Here is a 12252-nt window from a genome sequence, read left to right as displayed (position 1 = left end):
AAGACATGCAGACATCGACCCAGCTGATTCTCGCCAAAACGGAAAACACAATACTGACGTGGTAAAGCATGTGGAAAGCAAAGCGAACCGCCTACTAACATATTGTTGGGACCTCACATCATGGGAAACAAAGAAGTGTCCTGCATGTAAGCCAGAAGCCTGAACAAAGCAGCCTACATGTTTCACAAAAAGCCTGTAACAAAGAGACTGTGCCACAATCCCTCTGCTCAAAAAATAAAGTTGAATCCCAATACTGGATTCCTACTGGCTGAGCCCCTCACAGGAGGACAGGAGCCCCTGTGGTGCGGCCATGACATCACAAAAAAACATAAAAGGAGAACAAAAAACAGTCTCCCCTCGCCTTTCAACTACTGTGTAAGGTGATACAGGAGGTAACCCATTTTCAGCGCTGAACTTTATTTCCCTAGGTGAAGATACTAACTCACTGGTAGAGAGGACTGTTATCTTTTGTTTGACTTTTGTTTTGTGTTTATGACACATTTTTGGATCCCGAAGGAGATCGTTATATACAATATAACAAACTGTAGAAGAAATCCACACACATTTGGAACCCATAGCTTGTAGCCAGGGGGGCCACCAGGAATTTTGGGCCCCATGACAAAAAAAATCTCATTGAACCCTCTCTGCACAGCTGTTGTCACTACTGCTCTAGGACTTAACTGTCCCATCAAAATCTTTACATAACTCTAATTAAAGTGTCTGGCTTCTTGTAGTTCAATATTAGTACTAGCACAATATTTACTGCTGGTGATTTGTACATGCAGGTCTGCATACAGGATGCAGTTCACCAGTTGCTTCTCAAATAAATGCCCTTCATGATGGGAATAATAAAGTATCTATAGATGTCTTTAACGGCCATAATTCAATCTAAATGAATGTATCAAACTGGATTATTTTAATATAGTCTATAACTTCCATGCAGGCAGAGGTAAGCTGCTGTCCAGCATCCAGTACAGACAGGAAGTTATTTTTTATTTAATTTATTTCATAATGATCATTATGTGAGAAAATAATTTGTCTGAATTTCTGTCATTAAAAAATATTTCTTTTTTGTTATGGTAAAAAGAGCAAGAGAGACAGAGAAATCCCCACAGCCTCCCTGGAATGATGCTAACTGGCCTGTCATTCACACACTGTTGCTCACCTTCACTGGGACAGGGAGACTGGGGTGCTGCTGACTCATCTGTTAGTCTGCTAAAAGGGGCAGGGACAATGATTTAATATGAATCTCTTGTTAAACGTTTCCCTGCACTGATTAAATGTTAAATAGTCTGTAGCTAGCTATCTTATTTCACTGTGGACATTAAGCCAACAGGTTAACACCACTTACAGACTAAAGGCTGCCCACCTGTCTTGGGGAAAAACTGGGTTACAGATTGACACCCTTTCCTTTGTCTTTCCTCTCTCTCTTTTCTCTCTTTCCTTTTTTGAAAACCAGAGTTTGGTTTACTAGGCAACATTGTGAGCACTGTGTTTCTGGTGCCTCCATGTCCTCCATTTGGGTTCCTAAATTTTAAAATTTTGTATCATTCCGTGACGAGCCACCCCCCATTATATTCTTAATGATTGTTGTTTATTAGCTGAAGTTGTTGACTGGTCACTTTATTTTGGATCCACTTGTTGGAATAAAAGTTTGATCATTCTTTGTAACAGAACACAAAACCAGTTATTTCTGAGGTTGGTGCAGAGATCCAGTCACAGTCTGCAGTGTTTCCACAGTCCGCGTGTAGACTCCCACAGAAGGTCTGTGAGCCTGCTGGTCCTCGCCTTAACTGAACACGCAATTCATTAGACTTGATCAAACTGTCAACTGTGCAGCGGTCTGAAGCCAAGGGCCCCACAACACACCCCAGTGAAGGTCAGGAATGACAACAATATTGATTTGGAGATAGAAACCGAGGCACTTGGCAATCACATGTGTCACTGCAGGGACATTGTTAAGTCATTTATTTAATAGTGATACAAGGGCAAAAGTGTGCACTGTTCCTACCGTGGATTTTCCCAGTGATGCTACGCATCATGAATTTATTACATGCAGTTTTATGTCTGACACAATACAATAGCTGTTACCAACCCCACCCTTATAGACTCTACAATGAGTGCTAGGAAAGCACAGGTACACTATTACATACTGTTTGGGTCAAAATTGATGTACAGTATATATGCATTTGTGAACAACAAAAACTATTAATAAAACTCATTGAAAGTGTACTCCACTGATTTAGCATTGGACTCCTAACATCGTTAGACTCAAGATAGACAGTTTTAAATCATTTTTTTTTTTGATAAATTTTTATTCATTGCATTCTTCTTGTCAATACTTTGTGCCTGATGTCACGTTTCCACCACATCAACTTTACCTGCCAAACAGCATTTTTATGTTTGTTTCTTTGTTCCTTTTTCTGTGCTAGAGTTCTTTTAAGAACCTGAGGGCTTTATCTAGTTTGTTATTAATTATGTTATGAACTTTGATTGTGTGTCTCTTTATTATACTCACACACAAAAAAGCTATTTTAAGTGCTCAAGCATTTTGTTTTTCATATTACCAACAAATCTGATGTTTATATATACTTTTTGCTAATGGATAGTGATGTTACTAAATAATGATGCTTATCCTTTGCTTTGTATGGCATAGGTCAGACTAAGAACATACAAAAGCCAACTAATTTGCCTAATCTTCGCAGAAACAGTCCTCTGAGGTCCTGTTTACACCTGGCATTAACTTGCATCTTGGATGATCCGATCACAAGTCGACAGCTCGAAGTACAGGTGTGAATTCACCCAAGACACATTGAGACACACTGAAACTCAGATGATCTGGGCCACATATTGCCACATTGTGTTAGCAGTGTGTACGCAAATGTGTACTAGGTCACATAGAGGGGCCGCCTACTTAGCTAACATCCTCTTTCTAAGGAGAAATACGTACTCATTCATGCACAGATAGTGACATGTTAAAGTGCAAAACAACAACAGGTAAAATGGATCATCTTGATGCTGATTACAGCATTACATTATTTAACACAATAATTTTGCGATTACTGGAAAAATATTTCACTCAATCTGGCATAACGGTATTTTCTGAAGTATAAAAATAAGTTGTTGCTGGATATATATTTCTGTAATGCTAAACTGAAAACAGCCTAACATTATTTACATTACCATTTTGGGGTCTTTGGTATTATATTCCAATATTACTCTGCCTTAATTAGCTAGTTATAGTTAAAGAGTTGTGTAGAGTTTTGAGAGTATGTACACCTCTTATATGAAACTCCCCTAGGAGCGCTGTTTAAGTGTTTTGGAGCTAGAGCTCCAGTATATTTTCCCGTAAATCTCCCATATTTTCAACTTTTCTAAAACAATTTTTTTTTAAAGATCATCTTGCTGTATTTGAAATCTTTGTTACATTCCCCACCGGTAAAGCAGGTGGCAGTATGTAGAACATTAGCTCTAACAGTGACAGAAGGTCAGCGGCACCTTCCAATAAAACAAGAAGAAAAAGAACAGCAGCGCGAGGAGTCATTGATAGATGATGCAGGGCTCTGCAGAGTATTTCACTAACATACGTACAAACTGGAAAGATAGAGACTTGAGAATGTCCCTTATTTTCAAATCCCAATGTTGACAGGTATGGCCACTATACATTCATTAGTGTTCCTCTGCTGTACTTCTAGTATTGCTTTTCATTGGTGTCAATTCAGTGATAGATAGCTTCTGTATGCCAATGTGGATGAAAATTCTGAGCTTTGGTGCTCGCCATCTGATCACTAGGCTACTTATATCTGGTTTCTTGCTCACTAGGACATGGTCCTTGGCTCACCTGACAGCACATCAGATTAAAACATGTTTGTACATTTATTGCACCATACTGTTGGGTGTTTTTATGGTTGAGCTGAAATACAATGTGGCTAGCCTCAAGTATTCTTACCTTTGGCTTTGCTACCTCAGTGACAAGAACGTAGTATGCCTGTAGGTTTTTCACAAAAAAAGCATCCTGCCAGTTTATCATGGGGAGAGATTACCACGAAGTGTTATATCAGCATTAGCAGTAACTTAACATATTGTTAATATGTTGTGTGTTTTGGAATGCTGTGCTAGTGCAAAAGGGAGAGAAATGTAAGTGTAGTTGCATTACTTCATGGAGACAAAGAAGAGGCCTACATGTGGGCCAGAAGCCTAACAAAGCGGCCTGCATGTAACAGAAAAGGTAGGAGGTGTTTTCCTTTTCAGAGCTGAACTTGGTTTCTTAAGTAAAAAGTGTAACTTGCTGGTTGAGAGCAGACAGTGTTACTTTTGTTGGACCTTTTGTTTTGTGTTTACCGAACACATTTTTTGGATTTAAAGGAAGCTTAATGGCCCCATACCTGCAGAAGTAGACCCCGTTGCTCTTGCTGTGAGGAGAGTAACCACTTTAGCCTCAGCCTCTCGACCCCTTTAAGTCGACTCTTTCCTTTTTCTGCCGCCCAGAGGATCAGCTGTGCTGCTGATGACACACTCTGGGGTTTTTTTGGTGGTTGGTTTTTCCTGTGGTGATGTTGGTAAGTCCTCCCTCTTGTGTATTATGTATTCATGTCGTGTATCTTTGTGGTCTTGTCTTTTACTTGTTTTTTCCGAATGTCATTTGTTTATTCTTTCTGTTTCCTGTCATACTTATTATACTAAGTTGTTCCGTCCTTGGTGTCGTAGGGTTTTACTTCCTGTGTGTCACTGATTGTCTGTCTTATGTTTTTGTTCTGCTTTTCTCCATACGATCTACACTAAACTATACTAACTTCAGTGATTTCTTTATCTCAGCAATCAACCTGCCTCTTGGACCTAATCCCAACCAGGCTGATTATACTGTAAAATCCCCATACATCAATACATCTGTCACAGATTTGATCCAGAATGCTGCTGCACCTGTACAGACAAGAACCAGGAAAAGAGATCATACTTCTGCCATTATAGCTTCTCCCCACTGGAGAATCCAGAATAGAATTTAAAATCCCTCTGCTCACCTACAAAGCCCTTAATGGTCAGGCACCACCATATCTTAAAGGGCTCATAGTACCTTGTTACACTGTGCTCCCAGTAGAAGAGGAGCCACAGCCTTCAGCTATCAAGTTCCTCTCTTGAGAAATCAGGTCCCAGTAGGCTTGAATCCTGAACCATCCCTTAGTTATGGATTATCATAGACTGCCAGGAGTCACATGATGCACTAAACTCTTCTCTCCCTCTCAATCTGTATGCATTCTTATCTCATTAATCAATCACAAAGACCGGAAAGACACTTATCAAAATAAAACAGGAAATAACTCTATAACAATTACTGCATGTAACTAACTCGACTTCTTCCTTGCCATTGTCGCCAAGCGCTTGCTCATGGTGGGAATTGTTGGATCTCTGTAAATAATATTAAAAAGAGTAGTACAGTCTAGACCTGCTCTGCGTAAAAAATGTAATGAGATAACTTCTGTTTCAAATTGCCGCTATATAAATAAAAAAATTATTTAATTGAAATAAATAAAATTTAGTTTAGTAATCTATAGACCTCCAACCTCATAGAGTCTTTTAACTTACTGCATGACTGACTGGCCGAACTCACTTAAGATGTCCCACTCTTGATTTGGTCTTATCCTGTGGTATAAAGATTTCAAACTTTCAAACCAGAATCATCACATTGCCCTAAAGTCTCTGTTTCACAGAAGCACATTGCATTCACCAAAGGAAAACAAATTGAAGGCCTTATCTCATATGATGAAATCAGAATTATGAGAACAGGGCCAGGTGGTTATTAATCACTGTAATTTGAGAAGACAGAAGCATGATGGGGCTACCCGATTTAATTAGCTCTTATTTCCTCCTTGGTCTGAGACACCTGGAAATATTAATGCCACTGAATAATGTTACTGTAAGTTACAATCAGGGTGATGTGTTGATGGACATAAAACAAAACAGTAGGATCCTGCACATCATTGCTGGACAGTTCATGTGGACAGTATAACAAGAATCTAAGTTGGCACCATCGCCTTACGATTTAGATTTTCTCTTGTCACACATTTATACTGTAGTACCGCGATTGTAAAGCAAATACTGTAGTTCCTCAAACTGGTGAAGAACGGAGTGATTGCTGGGGTTTATTTACTTCAAGTCTTTGATTGCGAAGGAGATGTGTTGCACTGCGTAAGCCCCCCCCCAAAATCTGTGCTAACCTACCATATCTGATCACCCAGCACTGTGTGGATCGATGCACTGTTTGCTAAGAAACGGTCGAAGCAAGTACATTCACTAAACTAATACTTAAATTGTGTTTTTTACATTTCTGTTACAAAATGAACAAAAAATGTTAAGCTAAGCTAACCCCTTCAGCTCTGTACTGTAACAAAAATCTATCTATCTAAACTCTATTTTCAAAATATTAAACTGTTACTTTAATCGCATAGAGGCTCAAAAGTTTTGATCTTGTCTTACTGATCCATACGCCTTTCAGTTAAAATGCTGTAAGAACCACACTGACTGGGAGGTTTTTCCAGGACTGAAGTGAATGAGGCCAGCTGGTCACCATACTAGCAGGCACAACAGGGAGCTCTGAAGAAGAGATTAATAAGATAATGGATGTCTTGCTTGTTAAAAGCTTCTCTGCAGGTAAATTGGAGGTTCGGGTACAGATTTGAGGGAAAAACGTTTTTTGCACCGTTCTCTGTTCTTCTTCAAGCTGCTGTGCGGCAGGAGTTTAGTTTAATTGAAGTTGTGTGAATATCTATCATTCTAACACAGGCTGGAGAAGAATAGACAGGGAGAGATAATCATTAACAAATGAATGATCTTTACAGTCATTATACTACGGAACAATGACATTTCATATTGCTTCTCCTGATGTAGTTAAAATAAAACATTAAATAAAGGCAGTACCAGAAAACTACAGAAGCCCTAAGTGGGCATCGATTCAGAGCTCAGCTCGTGAATCTTACACAGGATATATAACCTTATTAGATACAGGAGTAATTGTAGGAGATAAGCTCCAAAGCTTTTCTGAAGCTAATGTGATGCTTCAGCAGGTATCAATGTCTTCCAAAGTTCCTCCAGAAAGCCTTTTTAGTACAAAACTGCATCTTTGTCCCCTGAATGTTGTTTTGTGACAGACTTGAAAAACTGTAAACCCATTCTTTAACAATCAGATGAGATGAAATGAAAATGTGACAGCAAAAGCTTATATTCAATGAGGTGAACTGTCTACAAGATAATATCATAACTAGAACAGCATAAGAAAGACTGATTATTATGTATATAAATGTATGTTTTGCTTCTTTGTCCAATGATGAACAAACTAATAACTTTTATATGTGCATCACATATTCATGTAATGTAATGTCAGGCTGTTTCTGCTGTCAAAGCAGAGAGGAGAAGAAAAGTAATTTATCTCAGATAAGGTCTACCGGACAGAAATGATGCATTTATAGTCATGGGAGCTAATAAATTGAATGGATTTTTTTTCACAACACAGTTGCCTCATGTTATTTTAAGCTGCAGTGATGAATAGGAATGCATAAGCATCAACACCATCAAGAATCCCTTTGGGAATTAAAGTATACTGTGGTTAACTATCCCTCCATTTGTTAGAAGCTCTGTTTTAAAACCAGACTAGACGCCATGGACAGCAAAGTTGTTCTATTGATATATAAAATATGTATTGCTATTTTGCTTAATAAGACAGTGCTTATGTCCCTGTTTAGGATCCTGTAGGAAAGATGAGGCTGTTTTTCCAGTGGTCTGATCTATCTAACACTGAAGATAGCTGGCTAACAGGCCCCAGCTCTCTGCACACCTTCAGGGACATTAGAGTTGACAAGTGGGAGGGGTTATTTTAAGTGACCCTAGTTATGGAAGTAAAAGTTGCATTCATTTTCTCCATAGACATGTTTGCTGACTAACATCCAAGGCTTAGACAGAAATTAAACTCTCCCGGTTGAATCACCATAAAAGATGAACAACTTTTATGTTGTTGATGAACTGTCAAAAGGTACAAACCTGTGGAGATAAAAAAATAAATAATAATAATCAGATGAGAAGTAAACCACGGCAATCCCAGGGTGTATTTTGGTACAAAAAAAACATCCAGTCAAAGAGCCTTAAGATGAAGATTTCACTTTTTAAACCTGATTATACAGGCAAAAAATCTGCTCTGATTCACACATCCACCACAGGAAAGCAAGAAGCAAACAACTTAATCCCTAAAGGTACTAATCTACTTTTTCCTCTACAGTTGATTCTGTTAAAGAACAAGCTGCTGCTAGCACCGTTAGGGCAGATTAATGCAGTCACACTGATGATGGCGACAGCACGTCTCTCTCTTGCAATGATGGTGACAAACTAACACTCTCCTCTCTTTGAAAATACAGACAGAAACATGAAGGAGTCAATCTTCATAGCCGGTGTCAGAGAACCTGAAGGGAAGTTATTCATCCACGCACAGATGACAGATCAGAAACTTTTTAAGTGTATGGATTTAGAGAGTCTACAGAGGAAGATGCATTCATTATGTGGCCCTTGCTGAAGTCATTTTTCATTTGTCACAGCTAACATGTAAGAGAGATGGTGGAAACCTTTGCAGTAGACCACCAGTTCAGCAGTGCATGGCTCAGTAAACAGATGGGACACATTGTCTGATTGTAAGACAGATCTGAATAGAAGAGGGTGAGAATAAAGAGCAGGTCACCATAGGTTTACCTTAGGCAAACACTTAAATCATTACATCTCTTTTGAATGGGGCCAGGTGCTGAACCTCAATACTTTTTGAGCACTTACTGAAATGTCTGTGGCGTTAAGTATCAAAAAAACGTCCACTGTTCCCTTTGCAGCATCTCAGGTCTTTCTAATCCACACCAATAAAGAGACCTCTCCTGGAGGAGGATGCTACCTATGACCCTGCAGATACAACCTGTGAGCTACTCAAATATCAATTTATGTGTATTGTTGGGACCCCAGACACCTTAGAAATGAAGTTATTCATTTGTAATCTTAACTGAACTATTATCCTATGAGTCAATGAACTTCAGTTGCCAGGAATCCTCCAGAAAGTCACACTTTCAACTACCATTGGTCAGTGACCTGTGACCCATGACTTCACCTGGTCTATCAAAACTCCAGCGCAGCTTCGGGTCTCTCACTTTGCTGTTGTAAACATAACTGTTACTGGTCTAGAAACAACATTTAGTTATATTTAAAATAATAAATTCTAATCCCGTTCTGATTTTTTCTGGTTAATGTTAATCTTGATTATTTGACAATTTATGTGTTTACTGCTGTTGGACAGGAGAACAGAGCAGCAGAGGAGAGGAGAGGAGACAGCATGAGAGCAGCAGAGCAGAGAATAGTAGAACATGTTTTTGGAAGCGGAATAAGCAGCGTCATAAAGTCTGTCATCAAGAAAATAATCAGTAGATCTGGGCAATCTTTTTATGTAGCTCTCATAATAATGAATAAGAAGAAATTGTTCACAAAAAAGGGTTGATCTTAGAGAAAGGGGAAAAAGATATCTTATCTGGACCAGCAGATGAAAAAAATTGAAAACAGTACCAAATAATCAAATGCCAAGGTGAATTCGTCTGAATGGTGGATTGTATTGCTTGAAATCGCTCTGGGAAACAGCCAAGACTATTGGCATTTCTTGGGCGGGGACGACATCGGAAGCAGCAGCGATGCATTGAATACCCAAACAGGCTGAGGCCAAGCCAGCGCTGTGAGAGTGAAGAGAGACTGTGTCAAATAAAGCATCTGGGGACATAGGAATGGGACAGCACACAGACGAAGCTCCTGTTTTTCTTCATTACCCAATTATCAAGGCGAAGAGGAGCGCAGAGAGGCACGGTAAAAATAGCAGAGCCTAGCTTGTTCTTCTAGGCCAGCACAGCGCTGTCTCATATAACTGCTCAGCGACAGCCGGCTGATTAAGTGTTTCTGCATCTGGGCTTTGAAGAGACAGACAGACAGAGAGAGGGAGAGAGATAAAAAAAAAAAAAAGGTTCTGAGAGTAAGAGAACATTTGAATTTCAAATGAGGGTGTTGGAGGCAAATTAGAGGACTGAAAACAGGCATCATTCTGGGCATGAAAACAAGCAGCGCTTTCAGAACAGCAGGAAATGAGAGCAAAATGTAACCAAGAAAAACAAGGCAACAACGTCCTGATGAGGCATACATTGTTTGCGGCTTGTGGCCTATTATGCGTTGAAGGCAGAACATGGAATACGTTAGTCCTTGAGAATGTACCGTGGTACAAACAAAGCAGTCAGTGAAAATCAAGCTTGTTTGCTGTTAAGTTCGAGACATCAGGTCTCTTAGGACCAGGTATAGTAAACGTTGAATTTTTTTTCCTGTCGGTTGCCTGAAACATATGAATTTTCACATATAGCCTACATACATCACAATGTAACATTAAGTTGATCAGTTTACTGTCAAAACAGCCATCACCAAATAAAATAAAATCCAGTTTCTTGTGTACATACATACACACACACACAGGCTTGAACTGGTACATGTGGAGCTATTTAAACAAGCAACAAAGTAATGCTACCAATCATAAATCACATTTGATCCAGACACTAACACAGCTACTGATGTGAGCTCATTAGCCACAGGACTCGACTGACTCAACTCTCTACAGCTTCTCCCTGTGTCCATTTTATATTTAATTGGCAAAAAAAAATAACATGCATCTGCGTGGTCGCCATATTGGATGGCAGCAGGCTATACTGGTTGGAATTAAATTCAGTTACTGGGGATGGATCTAATCAGCTCTGTGCCAAAAAATGTACCTTCTGAATAGCCACAGCGTCCACTGGGACATGCAGGCTCCTATCTATGAATAGGCAACGTCAAGTGTAAATTATTTAGAGTTTCTCCAACCATGTAGATTTCTAAATATATTGTTATAAAGCTGCATGGTTGCTTGTTATTCTATTAATAATTAAATCAATTCATTAATAAAATAAACACGACTTTTTGTTCCCCAGGCTCCAGTTAAGAGAAGAACCTCCAGTCAGTATATCTGTATCTGGATAGCTGACATTCCACAAACAATGCAAAAATTGTTAATCTAAAATATTTTATTATTCATTAATTAACTTTAGACACATCAAAAACATCAGACCTATTTTAATATGATCTATTTATTTAATTATAATACAATAACAAGCAAAAGATGGCTTAATAAAACCAATATAACAACATTTCTACCTATGGATCTTGAAGCTATAAGCACACAAATACTAAAATAGAGCCATTTTAGTAAGGCTAAATATTTACAGCCTTTTTCTGGACTAAAAATATTTTATGCAGTATAATATTTTATATTTTACAAAGCACTATAAGCAGCATTAGGCAAGGCAAAGTCATTTTAGCCAAAAACAACCTTAGTATTTTGAAGCAAGCTAGTTTTTTACACTACGATAGGCTAACCTCATCCTCCAGCTCAGCATTTTCTCATCTAACTTGGAAAGAAAATAAATGATGTCCTTAAGCTTAGTGGTAAGATAAAGTACTTGAACAGAGCCCAGACATTTTAGCACCCCACACATTAGCAGAGGATTTATACATTTCTTTTAGCTCTTTTACCTCTAACTCCATCACTTACTGTATATTATAGAAGTATTCAGATATGTGAGTACAGATAATAATAGTGATCGCAATAACTTATATTATTAATGTCATAACTAACAAGCACTGATAAATCCCCCATCCGTCCTCTGAATTCAGCCGTGACTTACCCGCCAATCTGACTGTTGTTACTTTTTAATTTGGGCTGTCAGGTTCTCTCTGCTCTTAGCCTCATGAATTATGTTTGATAAAGAACTGTTGTGTGCTCTGCTGATTTCTGAGGTAAATGTTTACCAACTTTAGTTGTTCAACATGGCTCCTGCATGCTGAGTGTAGAGAAGCAATTAGCTTTGTGATTAAAAGTCCATCAGCATTAATGAGCAGGCAAGTGCATCCAAACAAGAGCAAAGCTGTGAACACTTCAGTCCCATGGAGAGCTGGGAGAGATCCAGAGAGGCTAGAGGCAGTGTGTGCTGTCCCCAGGTCCAGTCCCAGGTTTAATAACCACATTGAAGGAAAGTCAGCAGAGAACTACATAAAGTTGTACAGGCTGAAGTGGGCCATTATCCAAGCCCTATTGGGCCATGCTTGATAGGACAATGTCCTCTTAGAACAGAGAGCCACGAGAGCTTTCAGCTGATGCATGTGGAGAACCTTCAA

The sequence above is a fragment of the Micropterus salmoides genome, unplaced genomic scaffold (assembly GCF_014851395.1).
Source record: "Micropterus salmoides isolate LMB-PRFRI ecotype aquatic unplaced genomic scaffold, ASM1485139v1 Ms_hic_scaffold_18, whole genome shotgun sequence".
Lineage (NCBI taxonomy): Eukaryota > Metazoa > Chordata > Actinopteri > Centrarchiformes > Centrarchidae > Micropterus > Micropterus salmoides.
The sequence above is the reverse complement of the archived record's forward strand: the minus strand, read 5'-3'. Positions refer to the sequence as shown.